General features: G+C 36.7%; 1 protein-coding gene across 1 annotated transcript in view; it reads left to right on the top strand.

Moving 5' to 3' along the window:
- The window catches only part of LOC114644881 (MARVEL domain-containing protein 2), a 200,636-nt gene that overhangs the window by 8,674 nt on the left and 168,852 nt on the right, over window positions 1-23,110 (top strand). The window lies entirely within an intron of this gene.

The following is a 23,110-nucleotide window of genomic DNA, read 5'->3' as shown; positions in this document are numbered from 1 at the left end:
TCTCAATTGGATTCAGGTCAGGACTTTGACTATGCCACTCCAAAGTCTTCATTTTGTTTTTCTTCAGCCATTCAGAGGTGGATTTGCTGGTGTGTTTTGGGTCATTGTCCTGTTGCAGCACCCAAGATCGCTTCAGCTTGAGTTGACAAACAGATGGCCGGACATTCTCCTTCAGGATTTTTTTGGTAGACAGTAGAATTCATGGTTCCATCTATCACAGCAAGCCTTCCAGGTCCTGAAGCAGCAAAACAACCCCAGACCATCACACTACCACCATCATATTTTACTGTTGGTATGATGTTCTTTTTTCTGAAATACTGTGTTCCTTTTACGCCAGATGTAACGGGACATTTGCCTTCCAAAAAGTTCAACTTTTGTCTCATCAGTCCACAAGGTATTTTCCCAAAAGTCTTGGCAATCATTGAGATGTTTCTTAGCAAAATTGAGACGAGCCCTAATGTTCTTTTTGCTTAACAGTAGTTTGCGTCTTGGACATCTGCCATGCAGGCCATTTTTGCCCAGTCTCTTTCTTATGGTGGAGTCGTGAACACTGACCTTAATTGAGGCAAGTGAGGCCTGCAGTTCTTTAGACGTTGTCCTGGGGGTCTTTTGTGACCTCTCGGATGAGTCGTCTCTGCGCTCTTGGGGTAATTTTGGTCGGCCAGCCACTCCTGGGAAGGTTCACCACTGTTCCATGTTTTTTGCCATTTGTGGATAATGGCTCTCACTGTGGTTCGCTGGAGTCCCAAAGCTTTAGAAATGGCTTTATAACCTTTACCAGACTGATAGATCTCAATTACTTCTGTTCTCATTTGTTCCTGAATTTCTTTGGATCTTGCATGATGTCTAGCTTTTGAGGTGCTTTTGGTCTACTTCTCTGTGTCAGGCAGCTCCTATTTAAGTGATTTCTGATTGAAACAGGTGTGGCAGTAAATCAGGCCTGGGGGTGGCTACGGAAATTGAACTCAGGTGTGATACACCACAGTTAGGTTATTATTTTAACAAGGGGCAATTACTTTTTCACACAGGGCCATGTAGGTTTGGATTTTTTTTTCTCCCTAAATAATGGTTAAATGTGTTTGATGATCAGAAACATGACAAACATGCAAAAGAATAAGAAATATATATATAGGAAATGAGTCTTATAGAATAATGACATCAGCTGTGAAAATAAGATCCTCCCCCAATTTAAAGTGGTGGTTATTACAGGCAAGGGAATTTCTTATTTTTGATAGAACTTAAACTGTTACATTCACACAGTTTTAATCACTCGTATGACACAGGTGAAATTTGAGTTCCACAACAACACCTTTCCCATGAAAATGATTTTTTTCTTGTCGTCTTTTTTTTCACCTGGAAAAAAAACTACCTGAGTAAATGTTTAAGAGGAGGGCACCACATACGATATGAAATCTTTGTACAGAGTTCTTGGGTGTCAACTAATGAGTTACCACTTGTAATTATTAATATTACTAATATTTTACTAAATCTTATTTTCCATGTTTCTTTGTTGATCAGCTCCTGTTGAAGAATATATTGATAACAGAATGTATATTGTGCATGCCAAAATGACTGAAGTTACAACTAACAAAATGGCATTTATCAATACCATTTTAACAAAGTTTATTGTCCACCGTCAACCATAGAGCACCATGGTAAAATGACAGTAACATGTAATACTCCTGCAAAAATAAAACGCAGACTTCATGACAGGCAGGAGGCTGTGCATACATGTTTACTGACGGACAGGCCAGCATTTTGCACAGAGAATAAGAAAGATGGCACGCAAAGATGTGCGAACACAAGGAGATCTGTCACAGTCACACCTTAGTACACATGCGCCAAGTCAGAAGGAACAACTGAATTCCACGGTGCACAGATATTTTCATAAAGGGGACTTAGATGTTAAACAGATGAATTTGAAATGTTTTGCATGTTTTCCTTGTCTGTTTTTTTTAATCTTTTATTGAATTTATTAAAAGCATATAACATTCCATACAATCAAGTCAAACTTAAAAAAATCAAATCAAATCAACCCCCACCCATGAGAAAGAGAGGGACTCCAACAACCAGAGCAAAACTGTTAACACTAGAATTACCAAAGCCTATGAAAAAACTTGTAAACCCGGCCCACCTTAAACCCCTGCGCACCTCTTCGTTAGCATCTTTTGCCTTGTAAATGTGTTGACCAACACAAGCAATAAGCAGTCTGCATTTCATGTGTGTTCCGTGTCTACAACAATTTATGTAAACACATCGTTAAAACAGAAACTTTTTCATGTTTTAGTAATAAATGACAAAATGTAAACATGAATTGTATAATGTGTGAAGGCTGAAGTCCAAATATCACTTTCACAAAAGGTACAAAACAATATGACAGATTCTGTGATGCAGCGGTAAGAACTGCTGACTTGTAATCAAAAGGCTGGGGGTTCGATCCTGGGTGCCGTGCAAATTTACAGTTTTGAGTAGTGAGCTGCTCTTATTGTTAATATTATACAATAAAAATGTACATTTGATTTGCGTCTGCAACAGCTGGTGTAAATTTATAGTTTTTCTAAAAGTTAGCGTTTTTTTTCCCACTTTTATTCTCTCATTTGTGGTCACAATACAACCCAAATAAAAAAATGTTTATTCTAAAATTTTATTGATTAGGTCCTGCCAAGTTTAAAAAAAAGTTTTGAACAGATCCTCTATGTCAGAATTAGATTTTTTCCAATTTCAAATAGTATATAACATTAGTTACCCACTGATTTAAAAGAGGTGGGTTAGGATTTTTCCAGTTGAGCAAGAAAAGTCTACGTGTTAGTAATGAAGTAAAGGCAATTAGTTTGTTTCTCCTTCTCCACTTTAATCCCATCTGGGAGCACACCAAACACAGCTGTTAATGGATTAGGAGTGATTGTGACACCAAGGCTGTCTGATAGGCATTTAACACTAGAATTACCAGAGCCTACGAAAAAACCCATAGATCCGGCCCACCTTAAATCCGTTCACACCTCTCCGCCAGCGTCTTTTGTCCTGTAAATGTGCTGATAAAGACAAGCTGCCAGCAGCCTGCTATTCCATCCCCCCACTGACTTAGAACGTGCACGAACTTCTCCCAGCTCATGCCTTGATTGATTATCTGGGAGTAAAGTGGAGTCTTAGAGTGGAAATAATAGATTGTTATTTGGAACACACACATTTCATGTGTGTTCCGTTTATACAGTAATCTATGTAAACACATTGTTAAAACAGAAACTTTTTCATATTTTAGTAATAAATGTTACAAAATGTAGGCATAAACTATAGAATGTGTAAAGCCTGAGTTCCAAAGATCAAATAAACACTTTCACAAAAGGTTCAAGGATGATACAACAGTTTCCGTGGCGTAGCGCACTAACATTTGCTACTCAGAGCGCAGCAGCTTTGCCATGCCTCACAGACCTGAGTTCGATTCCCCGCTGGGGATAAAGTGTTACCTTTTTTTTCCTTTTAACCTCAAATGGACATAAAATTTGTGAATTGGTGTGCACTGTCAGTTGATGAGATCGTTATATTTTCATGTGGGATGCTCCCTTTAAAATATTTTTTTAACAATTGAGACTGCAATTAACATGAACAACTGTCCTTATAACTGTTATTTTTAAGATCCATAACACACAGACAGACAGAGCACTGTGTAATAGAGAGACAGACAGACAGGCAGAAAAGTCACTAGATATATAAATAAACAGGGAAGGCACATGTAGTGAAAGAAAAAAAAAGATCAACATGTGTGTTGTTCCTGCTGCACTGAATAAGCTCACGCGCTCTAACATCACCCCTCCCCCCGATCTGACTCTAAGTAACAGCACAAGTACAGACGCAAACCAAGTGTAATCAAGAGTCTCCGGTTCGATCCAGAGGCAACAATAGTACAGACAGGTCAGTTCAGCGCTATATGCAATTATCACATTCAAATGTTAACAGTTCATACACACGTAAGGACCGTCCTTCCTACATTTACAACATGTGTACGTGTAGTTTTCTTGGATATAAATTCTGTACAGTTCTCGTCAGTTAATGACATGGAGTTAAGACGCCAGCTACTAAATGAGCATGTGGGGCATAGTGTTTTGAGCTCCATGATCAGAGGGGCATGGTCAGATATAACCTTAGTGTCGTATTTGCAAGATTTGATTGTGGGCAAGAAATTGTTATCTATAAAGAAATAATCAGTTCTTAAGTAATAATGATGTACTGGTGAGAAGAAGAAATATGCTCTTAAGTATGGATTTAGAAATCTCTATGGGTCTGACAAGTTATAATCAATTAAACTGTGTAATTATTTTTGCAGAGTTAGAAGTTGTCACCCCTGTAGCTGAAGACCTATCCAGGTCTGGATTTAAAACACAAAGTCTCCAGCCATTATAATTTTGTGAGTGTGCAAGTTAGGAATGGATGCAAATATGTTTTCAATGAAATCTCTATCATCCACATTGGGTGCATAGATATTTATCAAAATCACATTACAAATAAATAAATTACCCATAACCATCACATATCGCCCTTCAGGATCTAATACTACATCTGGTAGTACAAATTAAATTGTTTTGTGAATTAAGATTCCCACATCTCTATTGTTCTTTGTATAGCTGGAGTGGAATATTTGGCCAGTCGACTCTCTTGGCAACTGAAATGGATCCCTGCTTAATAAGTGTGTCTCCTGTAAAAACACTATCTTGGTGTTTAGACCTATTATGTAGGAAAATACTTTCTTCCTCTTTACTTCATGATTGAGACCTTTAACATTCCAGCTCACACAGTTTACTGTTTGGTCATAGAGACATTGCTTCTGAACTTTTGTTGTCTTTCTATAATCTTAAATTAAGGTTGTACATTGTTACATATGATAGCTTTAATCTTAATTTCCAATATTTCAAGGAGTTACGGCTGTGAAATCTGTTGTTGTGTTGGCACTTGCAATTGCTGAGATGAAAAGGACAGATCAGAAATAGCTTGCTCTCTTTCTTTCCTCCCCCAAATCCCCCGTCCCCCCATTTTTCCTTCTCAAGTGAGGCTAGATCACACTTCTCAAAGTCCCAGTCCTCTGACATGCCTAGAGACAGAGCTTCCTTGTGTTTTGATGACCTATTGCATCATATTCAGCCCATCGTTCAGCATTCTGGCACCAGCATAACCAACCTCACCCTGAAAATCACAATTTGGAGTACATGACATGATCAGTATAATAGTGTAGTGGGAAAGTACCTGTTATTCTAGCCTCTTGTTGATCAAGAGTGGTATCAACTGTAAGTAATTTGCTTTTATAATTATGATCTGTTTTGCCAGGTTTTGCTATTGACATAGTTGTTTGCTTTGCTTAAGTACTTAATAAAATGAAAGAAGTAATATACTGAGACCAAATAACTGTTTTACAGCCATGGACGATCATTTTTCACAGAAACAAATTATTTAGAAAATAAACAGCTAAAAAACATCAGAAGAATCATTTTGATTTTATTTCATTTTCAACTTTAATCTAGACCAGGATCAGCAGTGCTGCTGGGGCCTATCTCAGCTAGCACAGGGCACAATGTAGGAACAAACCCTGGACAGGAAGCCAGTCAATCACAGGGCAAATACACATACATACATACATACATACACACACACACACGCAACCTAGGGCCTATTTAGCGCCAGCAGTTCACCACACCTGCATATCTTTGCACAGTGGGAGGAATTCATGCAGACACAGGGAGAATATGTAAACACTATGTAAGGAAGACTGGAGATTTGAACCCTAGTCTCCTTACTTTGAGTCAGCAGTGCTACCACTGTGTCACCATGCTGCCATCATGAGAAGCAGATGTTTAAAAATACTTGTGATTGCGTAATTACGAAGTGTGTCCCAAGCAGGCAGCTTTAACCCAGGCTGTGTCTTGCTCCTGTGATAAAGCAGACAAGAAAGAAGTTAAAGAACTGAAAATGAAATTTAATGCTGTCTATGTGATCGAATGAGTGAAATTACTAGGGATGCACGATAATATCGGATTTATATCTGTATCAGCAGATAATGGGTTAAAATAATTTTATCGGCATCAGACCGATAATTCGAACTGATATTGATGACACATTCACTGTGTTCCGGATGTGCTAGATGTTTAGGCGACGCTGGACTACTGTGCAAAAATGTCTGCGGTGTGGAAGTTTTTCAAAGTGAGTGAGAGTGACATAAAATATGCCATTTGCATCTCTTGTTCGACTAATGTTTTGCGCGGAGGGACCAAAGTGCTAAATTTCAATACCACCAACTTAATTACACACTTGAAGACATGCCATCCTGACAAATATACAAAACTAGCAAAATACCCGCGCTTCGCAGCGGAGAAGTAGTGTGTTAAAGAGGTTATGAAAAAAAAAAGGAAACATTTTAAAAATAACATAACATGATTGTCAATGTACTTGTGTTGTCATTGTTATGAGTGTTGCTGTCTTTTATATATATATATATATATATACACACACACACATAAACATATATATACATATACATATATATACATATCTACATATACACATATCTACATATATATATACATATACACATCCACATATATATACATATATATATATATATATATATATATTTATATACATACACAGACACATATATATTTATATATATATATATATATATATATCTAGACATACATACATAGATAGATTGACACATATATATATACATATGTACATATATATATATGTAATTGTGTTGTCATTGTTATGAGTGTTGCTGTCTATATATATATATATATATATATATATATAGCAAAATACCCGCGCTTCGCAGCGGAGAAGTAGTGTGTTAAAGAGGTTATGTAAACATATATATATATATATATATACATATATACATATATATACATATCTACATATACAGATATCTACATATAGCAAAATACCCACGCTTCGCAGTGGAGAACTAGTGTGTTAAAGAGGTTATGTAACTATATATATATACATTAACGTATATACATATATATACATATCTACATATACACATATCTACATATACATACGTATATATACATATACACATCCACATATACATATATATATACATATACAAATTTACATATCTATATATATATATATATATATATATATATATATATATATATATATATATATATATATATATATATAGACATATATATATAGACATATATATATATATATATATATATATATATATATATATATATATATAGACATATAAATATAGACATACATATATTGACTCTGACTACAACCGCCGCGGTGGCGTAATGGTATCATACATACATACATACATACATACATACATTCACATTATATATATATATATATATACACACATACATATCTACTTATTGGCTCCTGTATTTAGGATATAGCGGGTTGGATAATGGATGGATGGACATCTGTATGCATAGCCCTATTTGCCCGTTTTCGTTTTTTTTCTTTCTTCAGTAATATTTCAGTAAACCCGGAGCTTGTCAGTTCAAATCCTGGTACTGACACCACTGTGTGACCCTGAGGAAGTCACTTCACCTGCCGGTCCTGCAAAAAACAAAAGTAATGTAACAAATTGTACCTCAGATGTTGTAAGTTGCTGGAATAAAGGCATAAGTAAAATAGATAAATATGTATTATACACATAGGAACTATTCATTTATTTTCAGTTAAGTCATCTGCAGCAAACTTTTATAAATGAGGGTTTCTCATTTTTAGATGCAAACTGTTTCTTCTTCATTGACATTTTCTCTTGGAGAGCTTTTTTCATTTCATTGAAAATTAAAGCAGCAGCTGCCAAAATATGTAGCTTTCTTATTAATTTTTCAACATTGTGTAAAATAAATGTATAAAGTAACATAAAAGGTTTAAATACTGGTTATCCTTTTACACTAAAATATTACTAAAGAGATACAAAAAAAGTAAAATGGATATGTTCTTTTTCTTTAAGGAGATTAAATATTACTGAAGAAAGAAAAAAAAAATTAAACAGCCAAATGGGGCTATGCATACGAACTTAAAAGGTTTAAATAAAACAGAAATATATATTTTATTTTTACTTGCTTAACTTGTGGAGGGTGTATCCTGTAGCAAAGCCCTAACTTTTTTCATGAAAGCCCGTTTCAGTCAATAAGTCTTAAAAAAACGTGTAAAGATATTGACAATAAGCTAAGCAAACCCAGGAAGACATGGAATCGTTTAAATCAAGTATCATTACATCTTCCTTTCTTAACACTAGAATTACCAGAGCCTACGAAAAAACTCGTAAATTCGTCCCACCTTAAATCGCGTCTTAAATCCGTTTGCACCTCTCTGCTAGAGTCCTTCGTCATCTAAATGTGCTGATAAACAAAAGCTACTAGCAGCCAGCTATTCCATCCCCCCACCGACTTAGAACGAATTTTTCCTAGCTCATGCCTTGCCTTGATTTATCTGGGATTGAAGTGGAGTTTTAGAGTGGAAATAATATACAGTAGTGTTATTTGGAATACACGCATTTCGTGTGTGTTCCGTTCCGTTCAGTAGTCTGTGCAAACACATTTTTAAAACAGAAACGTTTTTCATATTCTAATAGTAAATGACAAAATGTAGGCATAAACTATATAACGTATGAAGCCTGAAGTCCATATATCAAAGAAACACTTTCACAAAAGGTACAAATAAGAGAACACGTGCGCTTTTCTTCAAAAATATGACTGCACAAAAAAAAAGCCGCGTTAGCATGCCACATTGACACTCTGACTACAACCACCGCGGTGGCGTAATGGTATCAGCTTCTGACTGGGAATCAGAGGGTGGCGAGTTCGATCCCGCACGGCTCCACTTCGAGAAGTGAACTGCTCTCATTCTTACAATTTTAGAATAACAACATAAATTTGATTTCAGTCTGTAACAGCCGGTGTAATTTATGATACTGGTAAAGGTTAGCTTTTTTTTTTTTTTTTTTTTTTAATTCACTTTTTATTCTCGCAGTCGCATTCAGAATCAATCCATACAACCCCATCTGACACAGCTGTTTTCACATAAATAAAAGTGCATTTTTATTCAAGAGTATAACTGAAGAATAAAGAAAGCAAGTTACAGTTGGTGGTTGATACGACAGCTTGCGTGGTGCAATGTTAAGAACTGCTGATTTCAAGTGACGGTGAGATACGAAGAAGGCAGCTTCACCAGCGTTTGTGTGTCAGAACCCTTTTGGGGGGGGGGGGGTGGCGGTAGTATGCATCGTGGTACACTGCAGACCTATAGCGCGTCTTTATGTCAGATGGGGTTGTATGGATTGATTCTGAATGCGACTGCGAGAATGAAAAGTGAATTAAAAAAAAAAAAAAAAAAAAAAGCTAACCTTTACCAGTATCATAAGTTACACCGGCTGTTACAGACTGAAATCAAATTTATGTTGTTATTCTAAAATTGTAAGAATGAGAGCAGTTCACTTCTCGAAGTGGAGCCGTGCGGGATCGAACTCGCCACCCTCTGATTCCCAGTCAGGAGCTGATACCATTACGCCACCGCGGCGGTTGTAGTCAGAGTGTCAATGTGGCATGCTAACGCAGCTTTTTTTTTTTTGTGCAGTCATATTTTTGAAGAAAAGCGCACGTGTTCTCTTATTTGTACCTTTTGTGAAAGTGTTTCTTTGATCTATGGACTTCAGGCTTCATTCGTTATATAGTTTATGCCTACATTTTGTCATTTACTATTAGAATATGAAAAACGTTTCTGTTTTAAAAATGTGTTTGCACAGACTACTGAACGGAACACACACGAAATGCGTGTATTCCAAATAACACTACTGTATATTATTTCCACTCTAAAACTCCACTTCAATCCCAGATAAATCAAGGCAAGGCATGAGCTAGGAGAAATTCGTTCTAAGTCGGTGGGGGGATGGAATAGCTGGATGCTAGTAGCTTTTGTTTATCAGCACATTTAGATGACGAAGGACTCTAGCGGAGAGGTGCAAACGGATTTAAGACGCGATTTAAGGTGGGACGGATTTACGAGTTTTTTCGTAGGCTCTGGTAATTCTAGTGTTAAAGAGAAGTAAGGCAGTACTTATAAGCTTACATATTTATATATAGACATACATACATATATACATATATATATATATATATATATATATATATATATATATATATATATATGTATGTATATATATAATATGTATGTATATATATAATATGTATATATGTGTGTGTGTATATATATATATGTGTGTATATATATATATGTGTATATATATATGTGTGTATATATATATATATGTGTGTGTGTATATATATATATATATATATATATATGTGTATATATATATATATATGTGTGTGTGTATATATATATATATATATATATATATGTGTATATATATATATGTGTGTGTGTGTATATATATATATATATATATATGTGTGTGTATATATATATATATGTATATATCTATATATATATGTATATATATATGTATATATCTATATATATATATATGTATATATCTATATCTGAAGCCGTGCAAGCACACTCTTAAGAATGCAACGTATAGTTGTACAGAAAAAAAGCAATCTTGCCTCAAATGAATGGCAACCTTTTGTAGGTCTATGAACTTAATTTAAACTTTAGGTTTACACGGTGCTTTCTTTCCAAAGTACCTGCACTCATGAATATGTCTGTATGTGTCAGTCGGTCAAATCCACGCGCTTCGCACCGGCGAAGTACCGCTTTTAAATTTTTATTAAGAAGAAAATAAAACCTTTTTAAATTGATGGAAAATATACTAATAACAGTTTGTTAAGGATCTGTTTTTTTGTGAAGCTGCCTTTACTCGAGTGATCACTTCGACCTGACTTGGTGGCCAACTATAAGCGTTACCTGGTAGGTAACCACCCATACAATCAGATTGTGAATCAGACTACGAATGCCGTGAATGTAATTACACACTCACTGCACTTGCTTACGGTAATCGAACCTCGGATGTCAGCGCTAGAGGGGCTTAGCAGTGGTGAAGTATTGCTTTCAAATTTTAATTAAGAACAAAAGAAAACCTCAGAGGTTTGATTCCCGTAAGGGTGTGAAGTGAGTGGCTGGTTACCTACCAGGTAGCGCTTATGGTTGGACAGCAAGTGACGTAACATCAGCCACGGTGCCTTCAGTTGTGAGAAGCAGATCATAGAATGATTGAAAATAGTTTTGCATTTACCTTTTTAGTAAAAGGCGAGCTTTTAAGCCTGAGAAATCACCCCGTAAATGCACACGTTTAATTGCACATGTGTTAATATGTATGGTTACACAGTATTAAAAGACAGTGAACAACGTCATTTACCTTTGTTCCCGCGCTTGATAAAAGGCGAGCTTTTAAGCCTGAGAAATCACCCCGTAAATGCACACGTTTAATTGCATGTGTTAATATGTATGCTTACACAGTATTAAAAGACACTCAAAAATTAACGTCATTTACCTTCGTTCCCGCGTTTGACTCGTGCTGTAAATCTCTTCCTTGTTTTTAGTTCACGTGATTACGTAGGAGGCGTGATGACGTGATACGTGACTCCGCCTCCTCCATTAGAGTATATGGACAAAAAACATGTTCCAGTTATGACCATTACGCGTAGAATTTCGAAATGAAACCTGCCTAACTTTTGTAAGTAATCTGTAAGGAATGAGCCTGCCAAATTTCAGCCTTCCACCTACATGGGAAGTTCGAGAATTAGTGATGAGTCAGTCAGTCAGTCAGTCAGTGAGTCAGTGAGGGCTTTGCCTTTTATTAATATGTATAGATTCCTCCGAGCAAAAGAGGAGAATCCTGCACCACCGCGCACAAAATCAAAAACTGCAGTTGCTCAACGTGTTGATCAGTTACTTGAAAAATCAAAGAAATTTGATAAAGATAACCCTAAAGCTCAAGCAATTACTGCAAAGGTGATGGAATTTATTGCTCTGGACGATCAGCTATTTTTTGTTCTAGAAGATACGGGATTTCGAAGGCTGCTTGAGCATCTTGAGCCCCGTTACCAGATACCCAGTCCCCGTTATTTTTCTGACATAGTGCTTCATAAGCACAAGTTACATAAGATTGTGGAAAGGCATGTGCACAAACTCCTTGCAGGAGATGTCACAGCCATAAGCTTTCCCACTGATATATGGACATCTGATATGAGTGCTATTAGTATACTTAGTTTAACTGCTCAGTGGATCAACCACAAGTTTGAATTGCAGAAAGCAATCTTGCACGCCCAAGAATGCTCTGGATCACACACGGGTGCTGCACTCTCTGTGGCGTTTAAAAGAATGTTTGAAACATGGAAAATACCCAAAGAGAATGTTCATGTAGTATTACGAGACAATGCATGCAACGTTGCAAAGGCTATGGAGGAATGCGGGATCCTAAGTTTGCCATGTATGGCTCATACTTTACAGGTTGCCGTGAACGATGGCGTACTATCCCAGCACAGCATCTCCGATACGATAGCGATCGACAGAAAAATAGTCGGTCACTTTAAGCATTCACAATTAGCCAACTCAGGTCTCAAAACTATACAAACTGGACTTGGTATGCAGCCGAAAATGCTTCAGCAAGACGTTTCGAGTAGATGGAACAGCACATTCTATATGCTGCAAAGCTTGCTGGAGCAGAAAAGAGCCCTTGGGGCTTATGCCTCCGAATTTGAGTTACCTGCAACTGTAACGCCTAATCAGTGGGGTTTGATCGAGAACATAATCACACTCCTTGCTCCATTTGAACAACTGACAAAAGAAATTTGCCAGTCTGAAGCCTTGGCTTCTAACATTATTCCCTCAGTTAATGCTTTAAAACGACTGTTGATTAAAAGTGCTCATACTGACTTTGGAGTCAAAACCAGTAAAAGCGCTCTCTTGGAGGCTGTAAACAATCGTTTCATTGAGATTTACACAGAATCTATGTACTGTGTTGTAGTGCTGGGCGGTATACCGGTTCATACCGAAACCTGTTTTTTATCTTTTTTATGATATGGATTTTTCTTATACCGCAACACCGGTTTAAATTGCCTAAACGACGTTCGGAACGTGGCACAGCGGGAAACTGTTCAAGTGGGGACCTTTTTCACTGCTACACCGCTAAACACAGATTTGTTGCACTAGGGCTCTTTTTCACTGCTACACCACCAAATAGTGGGCGGTAGCATAGGTATATGGAGGACTATTTCAGACAAAATTAAATAAATAAATAAATGCGCAAATAAATTAAAGTTCTGTGAAATGTGAAAAACGGACAGAGAGCATTCCGAAACTGAAGCCGACGATAAAGTTGAACATGAACAACAGAAGAACTTTTGCCGAAAAAAAGGAGTCACGTCCGTCGCCTGGAGATACTTTAGTTTTAAAAGGTCAGATGTGTAAATACTGTTTCTATACAACTGGATAATACTGCAAGCCAAGTTGTACTTGTTTTTGTACTTGCTAGTGTATGTTTTGCTTGTATTCATCCTGCGATGTGCTGGCGACTCGTTCAGAGATGGGCGCAACTCTGAATGGATGGCATAATTAAACATGTATAACAAAGATATTTTTAAAGTTCTGAACACTCCGTCGGCTAAGTTAATAACTAGTTTTAATTTCACAAAGACGTTTATCGTGTGATGATTGGTAATGTGGAGAAAGGAAAAGGAAAGATAGGAACTGGGGTTTTGGTAGAGAGCAGGAATATCATGAAGTGAATGGATTCTGTGCGGTGATTGCTGCAGGCGCCTGCTCTTAGTGCGGAGGAAGTCAGTTTAAGAAGCGTAGTGATTAACGACTGGGTCGGGGAACACTTAACACAAAGTATTTGATGTGCTGCATTAACTTATGACGGGGTTTGAGAAAATCTAGTAAATTAAACATTGATTTTAGGATGAAGTTTAGTTTACAGCATTCTACTTTAATTATAAAATAAACTATGAGAATAAAGTGGAAATGTCGACTTTAATCTTGACATAAGCGTCAACATTAAAGTGGACATGTCAAGAATAAAGTCAACATGTCGAATTTATTCTCGACATATAGTTTGTTTTTTTTCTTCCTTGTCCATATTTTTTTTTCTTCACATTGGCCCTAATGCGCTTCCATAGGGCTATACCACAAACAGCATTATAAATGCAAGTTGCAGTTTTATTATTTATGTATATAGCAATGTAACAAGCCTTGAAGTAATGGTGCAACTATCAGTAATACTATTATGTATTTTATTGTTATTATTTATTAGTTTAAATATGCAGTTTAATGATGGTAAATTGTTTAAAAAGTCACTTTAACGTGTCAGTGGACAGAGATTGCTAACATTAACAGAAAGTGTAGTTGGTTTACAAAAAAATATTTGCTATTTATTCCTTTTCTAAGACGTGTTCAGTGCAATCCAACTTTTGACAAACACCTCTGGATATTTTACTAAGTCTAAATGCCTCTTTGGATGGTTGAAAAAATGTTGTCAAAATCATAGTTTAAGCTTTTGCAAAAATTGTTCAATTAAAAGGTTCTATATTTTGACTGCATCTGTCATGCAATGTGATTCCTTCTCTTTAGTGCCACCCCCTTGAAAACTATCACTTTATGGGGCCATGCAAACCTGGATTAATACTTGTGTGCACATTAAAATGTCTTTTTGTACGATGTACAATTCTCATAACAGTCGAATAGGTTATTCTTCGCCAGTCTACTGCAGTAATTGCAGTGGAAAATGTGGTTAACATCCACTCATGCATGGGGAAAAAAATACCGTCTAATACCGTGAAACCAGCAGAATTTAGAAAAACACCGTGATATAGACTTTTGGTCATACCGCCCACCTCTACTGTGTTGCCACTATTGTAGACCCGAGATACAAAGAGTGCTATTTCGATGCAGATATAAAATCACTGACAGTCAAAATATTGCAAGCTCAGATGGAACTTGAATCGAACGAAATGCAAACGACTGAATCACAGATAGATGGTCCACAACAGAAAAGGGCCAAGATAAATGACGAGGTGGCATGCACGCTCTTCGAAATGTACAACGAAATTCTTGAAGAGAACACATTGATGCCTCAGGAAAACAGCCAGATGACAACAGAGGTGAGTTTAAAAAAAAAAAAAAAAAGCTCTGTGGAGACCTTTACAAAATTGTTTTAAGTAAATAACTAGGGCTGTCGGATCGAATATCACTATTCTAACATAATTCGAATGTATAAAAAATTTTGGAAGGCAAGAAAGAAAAACAGCAATCGAATGTAAAAGAGTGGTTGTTGGTTTTACCTCGCACTAACTTTGGCTTCATGTTACTTAAGACGTGCTGGACACTATTGTGGGATTTTACAGATCTGTTTTTGCACGTAACTTTTTAGGATCAGTCTATACGTGTTTCTAAATTGTTAACCCATATTGTTATTAGTCATTAGTCAAATGATTGGCATCTTCTGTGTTAAACACACCCATTTTAAAGATCGCTAGTTTTCATCAAGCGACTGAGCCAACTATAGCCTATGCTTCTTTGCTTCATATTTTTGTTCGGTGCGTGTTAACTAAATAGTTTCATTAATAAACATAAACTCGTTTTACATTTTTCTGTTACTTTGAAAAATGCTGTCTGCTAATAATTGATTATAATACTTTGTTGTGGTATTTAAGTATTTTGTGTAACATTTAATACACTTGTTTCATTTGTAAAACTCTTAAAGGGACACAATGCTTCAGTTTATTTACTGTAAAAATTAGACACAGGGATATAAGGTCCTCTGGCCTCTAGGAAAAAAAGAAAAAAAATGACTGCATTTACTTTGTTTGAGCAATCACTCAATTTTGTTTATTTTTCTTTTGAACATTGTCTTTAGAAAGTGCCAGTGTGGTTTGTGTCTTGTTTCTCTTTGCATTGCTTTTTGTGGGAGAGCCAATCACATTCATGGAAGCCACTGTTTTCACCTGAGTCTCTTAAGCAATAATGAGCAGCTTGTAAGTAGATCATGATCTACAGCAGGCGTGCCCAATGCGTCGATCGCAATCGACCAGTAGATTGCAAAGGTAGTGCAGGTAGATCACGTTGCATTCAAAAAAAAAAATTTTTTAAACGTTACGCTATCACAGCATTTCTCAACCTTTAAGTATTTGCGACCTGAGTTTTCATAACAGTTTTAATCGCGCCCCCCTAATGTTTTTTTGAAAGGAGCCCACTAATTCCAATTTGTTCTTTTTTAATTAATGATATATCATAGATGCATATTTTATTATACCTACTTTAACTTTTATTGTTCATTTATCTAACTCTATATTTATTTTTCAAGTATCAGAATGTAGTTTAAGTTAATTTGTTTTGGTTTCAATTTTTTCATATTTTCGATTCTTGTTTTCTTTTTTTCACATCTTTGCGCCCCCCTTTTTGTTACTTTGTGCCCCCATAGGGGGGCCCGCCCCACAGTTTGAGAACCACTGGTCTATCATATATCCTCCCTATGACATTTGCCACTTGATTGACATACAGGGCGGCCAGTCTGAGATCTCTTTTATCTCCTAAGACACTGGTCATCCGGCACGCATGATCAAACGCGCGAGCTACTGCAAAACTCCGGCTGTGGTCTAGTTAGCCTAGGTCTAGTGGTCTAGGTGTAGTTAGTTAGTCAATTTATATCGACTAAAGAAGGGATTTTCAAAAAAATTGTTTGGGGAGGGTATAGGCTGGATGTGGAATTGGAAGAGGATTTTTTTTTCTCACAATGTCACAATTGAAGTGCGTTTGTCTGATCTGTCAATCTATCATTGCTATTCCAAAGAAGGAAAATGTGGAAAGGCACTTTCAAACTGTTCATAAAAACTACGAAACTGACTTCCTTCCAAAAAGCGATCCAAGAAAGAGAAAGGAGAGGGAACTAAAATTGCAGTTAATCGGACAGCCGTCATTTTTCACATTCAGCTGAAGTCTGGGGCTCATGGACAGTTTTGGAACTTACTCACAGAGGAAAAGTACCCAAACATGTGGAAATGTGCTACCTCCTTGACTGCATTATTCGACTCTACTTATTTATGCGAGTCAGCCTTTTCCCACATGAAAATTATTAAATCCAAATACTGTAGTGACCATAAATGTATTGAATTGTTATTGTGCCATAAGGGTTATTCAGTTATGCAAGGTATGACAACATATATTTTATGTATAAAGTATACTCATATATATATAATATACAGTAATCCCTTGCTATATCGCGCTTCGACTTTCGCAGCTTCACTCTATCGCGGATTTTATATATAAGCATATTTAAATATATATCGTGGATTTTTTGCTGGTTCGCGGATTTCTGCGGACAATGGGTCTTTTAATTTCTGGTACGTGCTTCCTCAGTTGGTTTGCCCAGTTGATTTCATACAAGGGACGCTATTGGCAGATGGCTGAGAAGCTACCCAACCAGAGCGCGTATTACGTATTAAATAAAACTCCTCAAATATATTGTGAGCACGGGGGCTGTTCGCACCCTAGAGGATATGGCCGCTCCTCAAAAAACGCTGAAAGATTACCTTCACATTGCTGCCTTCCTTGCTGGGCTTACATGTGGCTGCTTTGTCATGCTATATGCTTCCTGCACGGTGCTTCACATACTTAAAAGATCAAACGGCACGTATTGATTTTTGATTGTTTACTTTTCTCTCTCTCTTGCTCTTACATTCTCTGCTCCTGACAGAGGGGGTGTGAGCAGGGGGGCTGTTCGCACCCCTAGACGATACGGACGCTCGTCTAAAAATGCTGAAAGATTATCTTCACATTGCTCCCTTCCGGCTTTGTCAAGCGACATGCTTTCCGCACAGTGCTTCGCATACTTCAAAGCTTGAACGGCACGTATTGATTTTTGATTGTTTGTTTTTCTCTGTCTCTCTCTCTCTCTCTCTCTCTCTCTCTGACATTCTCTGCTCCTGACGGAGGGGGTGTGAGCAGAGGGGCTTTTCGCACACTGGCCTAGAGGATACGGACGCTCCTCTTAAAAAATGCTGCAGCTGCTTTGTCCGGCAGTGCTTCGCATACTTAAAAGCCAAACAGCCCTATTGATTTTCGATTGTTTGTTTTTTTTTCTCTCTCTCTGACATTCTCTGCTCCTGACGCGCACTCCTTTGAAGAGGAAGATATGTTTGCATTCTTTTAATTGTGAGACAGAACTGTCACCTCTGTCTTGTCATGGAGCACAGTTTAAACTTTTGAAAAAGAGACAAATGTTTGTTTGCATTGTTTGAATAAAGTTCCTGTCTCTCTACAACCTCCTGTGTTTCTGTGCAAATCTGTGACCCAAGCATGACAATATAAAAATAACCATATAAACATATGGTTTCTACTTCGCGGATTTTCACCTTTCGCAGGGGTTCTGGAACGCAACCCCCGCGATCGAGGAGGGATTACTGTATATATATATATAATATATATATATATATATATAATGTGTGTATGGCATTTTTAATGTGGTTAGATCATTTCGACCTGGTCATTTTAAAAGTAGCTCGCAAGCCGAAAAAGTGTGGGCACCCCTGATCTGCAGTGAAAAGCAAAAATATTAATAATAAAATGTTTCAAAAAACAGCAAATACCAATACAGACATGCATTCAATTCAAATGCCATATACTTATTTTTATTGTAAAGATTCTAATATTAATCTGACAGCCCTGGTAAAAGCCAAAATGCAGATCTATCAATTAGATATGAGAGATGATACAGAATATAATACTGTATATGTATGCATGCTACTCAGCAGGTGCAGGGATTTCTTTCTGAAGCACCTATCCCAAGGAATGAAAATCCACTGAAATACTGGAACAACAACTGGAGTCGGTTTCCTACCATTGCCAAAGTAGCGCGCAAGTTCCTGTCAGCCCCATGTACTAGCGTGGACAAATGAGAGATTATTCAGTTTGGCTTCTAATGTGATCAACGAAAAGAGAAACAGAATTTCCTGCAACAAGGCAGAGATGCTCTTGTTTGTTAAGAAAAACCTCCCCATCGTGCTTAAAAAAATAGAAAAGAATGATAAGAATCCAGAAAAAAGTTATTTATGTCTTTATTGTTGTATGCTTTTCTGTTTTTTAAAATTATAGATTGGTTAGATTCCATCAAAAAGAAAGAAAAAAAGTTATGTGGTATTTAATACTGCAGACTGTAAAACAAAGGATCAGATAGCCAGCCAAATGTGGTTGAGCAGAAGCCATTTTAATGATTGTAAATAATCTGCAAAAGTTGTTATTCTTAAGTGGTTTTGCTTATTTCATTGTCATTGTACATTTTACCATTTTTTTCAGTTTTCATTTTTTCGATTATTGTTGTATTTGTTCTATCAAAAAGAAAGAGAAAAGTGTTAATTTAAAGCAACAACCTGCAACCTGTTTCCCATATAACCAACAAGTAGCCAGCCAAATGTGGCAGATATCATTTGTTTTTAATGATTGAATGTGGTGTGCAAAATTGTTATACAAATAAATGTTCACTTTGTAATTCTTGTCCAGACCGATCAAGTCTCATTTTTCTCTGTATATCGGCATCGGTATCGGCATTGGCAAATAAGTACATAGGCATTATCGGATATTGGCATCGGCCCAAAATTCCCATATCGGTGCATCTCTAGAAATTACCATCCACTAAATAGTACGTTTTTTTTTTTTTTTTTTTCTTTTTAAAATTTTCCTCCTTTTTAATCTTGTTTGCTTTATAAACCTCATTGTGATGGTGTATTATGTTAGTGGCATTAAGTAAAGTAAAAGATTGATTGATTTTTGAGGAATAATTTCAATTATGTTCCAATTTATGGTAATTTTATTAATAGTACAGATAAATACAAGTTTTTTGGTTAATTTATTAAATTTTAGGGGAAAGACATTATTATTTGACTTAATATGCATCAACTGTAAATTAATTGAAGCAGTTGTGAAAGGTAAACTGGAGAACCACATATTTGCACAGTTTTGCTACTGTATAGTCTATTGATTTTAGATGGTGACAGTGTGTTTGACAAATATACAGGACTTTTAAGAAGAAGCACAATTTCAGTGGAGCGTAAGATATAGATCTAATGAAAATTTTGGTTAATTTTGCAGACAGGTGGTATTGGACGAATCCTTACAGCAGGACCCAGACAAAATTTATATGGCCACATTAAGTTTAATCATATTAGGGCTCATTTATACTTCACACTCAGAACGCGGACATGCACACATCATGGCTGCCACGCTTTCCCAGCGTTCATTTGACGCGTCCTCTGAGCAGGTCCTCATAAATTAACATGACGTTTGCACGAGTTGCAGTACTAGCAAAAAGTCAGGGGGCGCAGTGTGATAAAGTTGGTATGTGACGTCAGAGTCTCTGTTTACAATCTTCACGTGACAGAAAGCCTCTATGCAGATCCTACGGGATCGATGTGAGCAATTCAATGTTTGATGAATGGTTCGATGTGGTGAAGCAAATTGCCGACGCACAGATGCATTCATGTTGTTTTTATATTCAAGCATCGCATATTCCCGATCGTAATGATACAATACATTTTAAAAGTGTCACATACCATCTTTTGTGCCGTCTTTTTTTTCTTGGGCTTCCTCCTGACCCGACAGCAGCGGCAAACAGCAATAGATCACCACACAGAACACATTAAATGTATGATATTCCAACTCTCTTCACATTTAGAATCCTTAGATTTATACTTGATACTTTCATGATGAAATGCATTAAAGTATGTATGTTACATTTTACAGATAAATCGTTAACTTTGTTTTACTAATTAATACTGTTAATAATTACACACATGGGGGTGACACCGTAGTGCAGCGGTAGCACTGCTGCATCACAGAGTCATGTCGCTGGTATTCCCTGCCTGGAGTTTACATGTTTTCCTGCTGGGTTTCAACAGTGTGCTCCGGTTTCCTTCCAAAAATATGCAGATTTGGGGATTTGGTGCCGCTAAAATGACTCCAGTGTATGTGTGTGCTTGTATTCACCTTGCGATGAGCTGAGGCCCCGTCCAGGGATTGTTTCTGCCTCGTGGAATGGACACATCTTTGGATTGATGGATTTAATCCAGCGGTTCTCAAACTTTTCGCGCCCCCCCATTTTTCTACCTGGAATAATTCTGCGCCCCTTGTATCATGGGTTATTCTCATCTATCTTATATTATGCAACTAACAAAGGTATGATACTCGTGTGGTGTCGCGGTATCCTATCATTTTTACTTCCATAAGATTTGCATCTGTTCGGCTAACTTCGATGAAATATTTGCAATTTATTTTTTTTAAAGTGCTTTAATAACTGTTAAAGTACCTTGTGTGTTTTTGGTAGTAATTCTAATCCCGCAAACAAAGAATAAATTATTAAATATGTTTTAATTTTTTAAAATCTCATAAACGAGGATACCGATGAAGTCAATCTGCGCGAGATGAATTTATTTTAGTCCGACAAATATTATATTGCTGTTAGTTGTATCATGAAAATAACCCAATACGCAGTAAATTATTTAACTCAATTTGGCAATATTGGCTACGCTGCCAATGTGGTGCAGTCGCGCCGCATTATCACCTGATCTATTGTTACCCGAATGTTCCCGACAGATACCGATACGTCTCAAACTTTCTGGATTGAAAATACGCGACTATAAAAGCAGCAGCAGCGGCGCTGCTCGGAATTAGTCATTAGATCTATGCCTTAGAAATGTTTTATTTTAATTTTAGTTATAATGCATTCGTTGTGATTATATGCTTGAAAATTTAAATTCGAAATAAAAATGTAAAAAAAAATTTTGATGTTTTGTTCATTTATTCAACGCCCCCCTTGTACAGCTTCAGCGCCCCCACTGTTTGAGAACCGCTGATTTAATCATTAAACATCATTTTCAGAGATATTGCAGTAAGGTGTCATCAGAATTTAATGGGTGTTCCAGGCAATTCATAACACAGAGAAGCCGAACCTGTTCTCACCGTGATAACTCTGTCACTGCCACCTGCTGGATTCCTCCAGATTTACATAAAGTACGCGCGCAAGTATAAACAGTAAAACGCTTGTGAAGCAGGAGCATCCGCTGGAGCATGCATTGTGTTGCATGAATTATAAACCTGGCCTTAGACCTAAGGTTGTGAGGCAGGAGCCTATGAAATATTCCTTATGCAAAAGTCTTAGTATTCCTAGTTGACAGTAATTAAAAGTTTATCAGGGATGTGGAGTATAAGTTCAGATTTAATTTGGCCACTCTTTTTGAGGAGCTAAAATTGACAATATCTTCTTGCTGTGATCCAGCCTGCTAAGAAGCAGTTTTTACTTCAAGAATGGAACTTCAGCGTGTAAGCTCTTGTTTCAGAAAGTAATTCTTTTCCCTATGAAGTTGCAGATGACATAGCAGAGGTCTTTACTGAGAAAAGTACTGAACACTACAGACAGACATCATACAGCAAAGTTAATTTCAGTGCAGGAATAATCATTCACTTGAACCCGGAACAGCAACAAAACCAACAACTCCACACAACATTGGGCATCATCTTTAATGATTTTGTATCATAAAACTATTTATCTGTGCCAAGATAAATTAGAATTCTAAGTAGCAAGTAATTAGACACCCTCTTCTATGTTAAATGTTTGTCTGTTTATTCTGTCTGTGTCCTGTAATATATATATATATATATATATATATATATATATATATATATATATATATATATATATATATATACATACAGTAATCCCTCACTTATCGCGGGAGATAGGTTCCAAGGCCGACCGCGATAACTGAATTTCCGTGAAGTAGGGACACCATATTTATTTAATTATTTAACGTGTATTTGGAGGTTTTTAAACCCTCCCTGTATTGTTTACAACCCACCCTTTACTCTATTAATAACAGGGACAACTGCTAAGCAATATGAAATCGGTAGATAAGTTTACACTTACTGTATAGCGAAGTACATGTAGCAGCTTGTACGCGGTCATGACGTCGTCGACCTTGTTGCAAAGATTCCTAAAGCACTACTACTGTAGTAGTAGACTACTGCCATATCCCGTCCACTTGCAACTCGTTTTGCGCCCTGGTAAAGGACACTGCGGCCGTAGATCTTATATGCTTTTCCTCCTTTTTAAATAAAGGAATCGTGGACTCATTGA

This window comes from Erpetoichthys calabaricus, chromosome 7, assembly GCF_900747795.2.
Source record: "Erpetoichthys calabaricus chromosome 7, fErpCal1.3, whole genome shotgun sequence".
Lineage (NCBI taxonomy): Eukaryota > Metazoa > Chordata > Cladistia > Polypteriformes > Polypteridae > Erpetoichthys > Erpetoichthys calabaricus.
The sequence above is the reverse complement of the archived record's forward strand: the minus strand, read 5'-3'. Positions and strand labels throughout refer to the sequence as shown.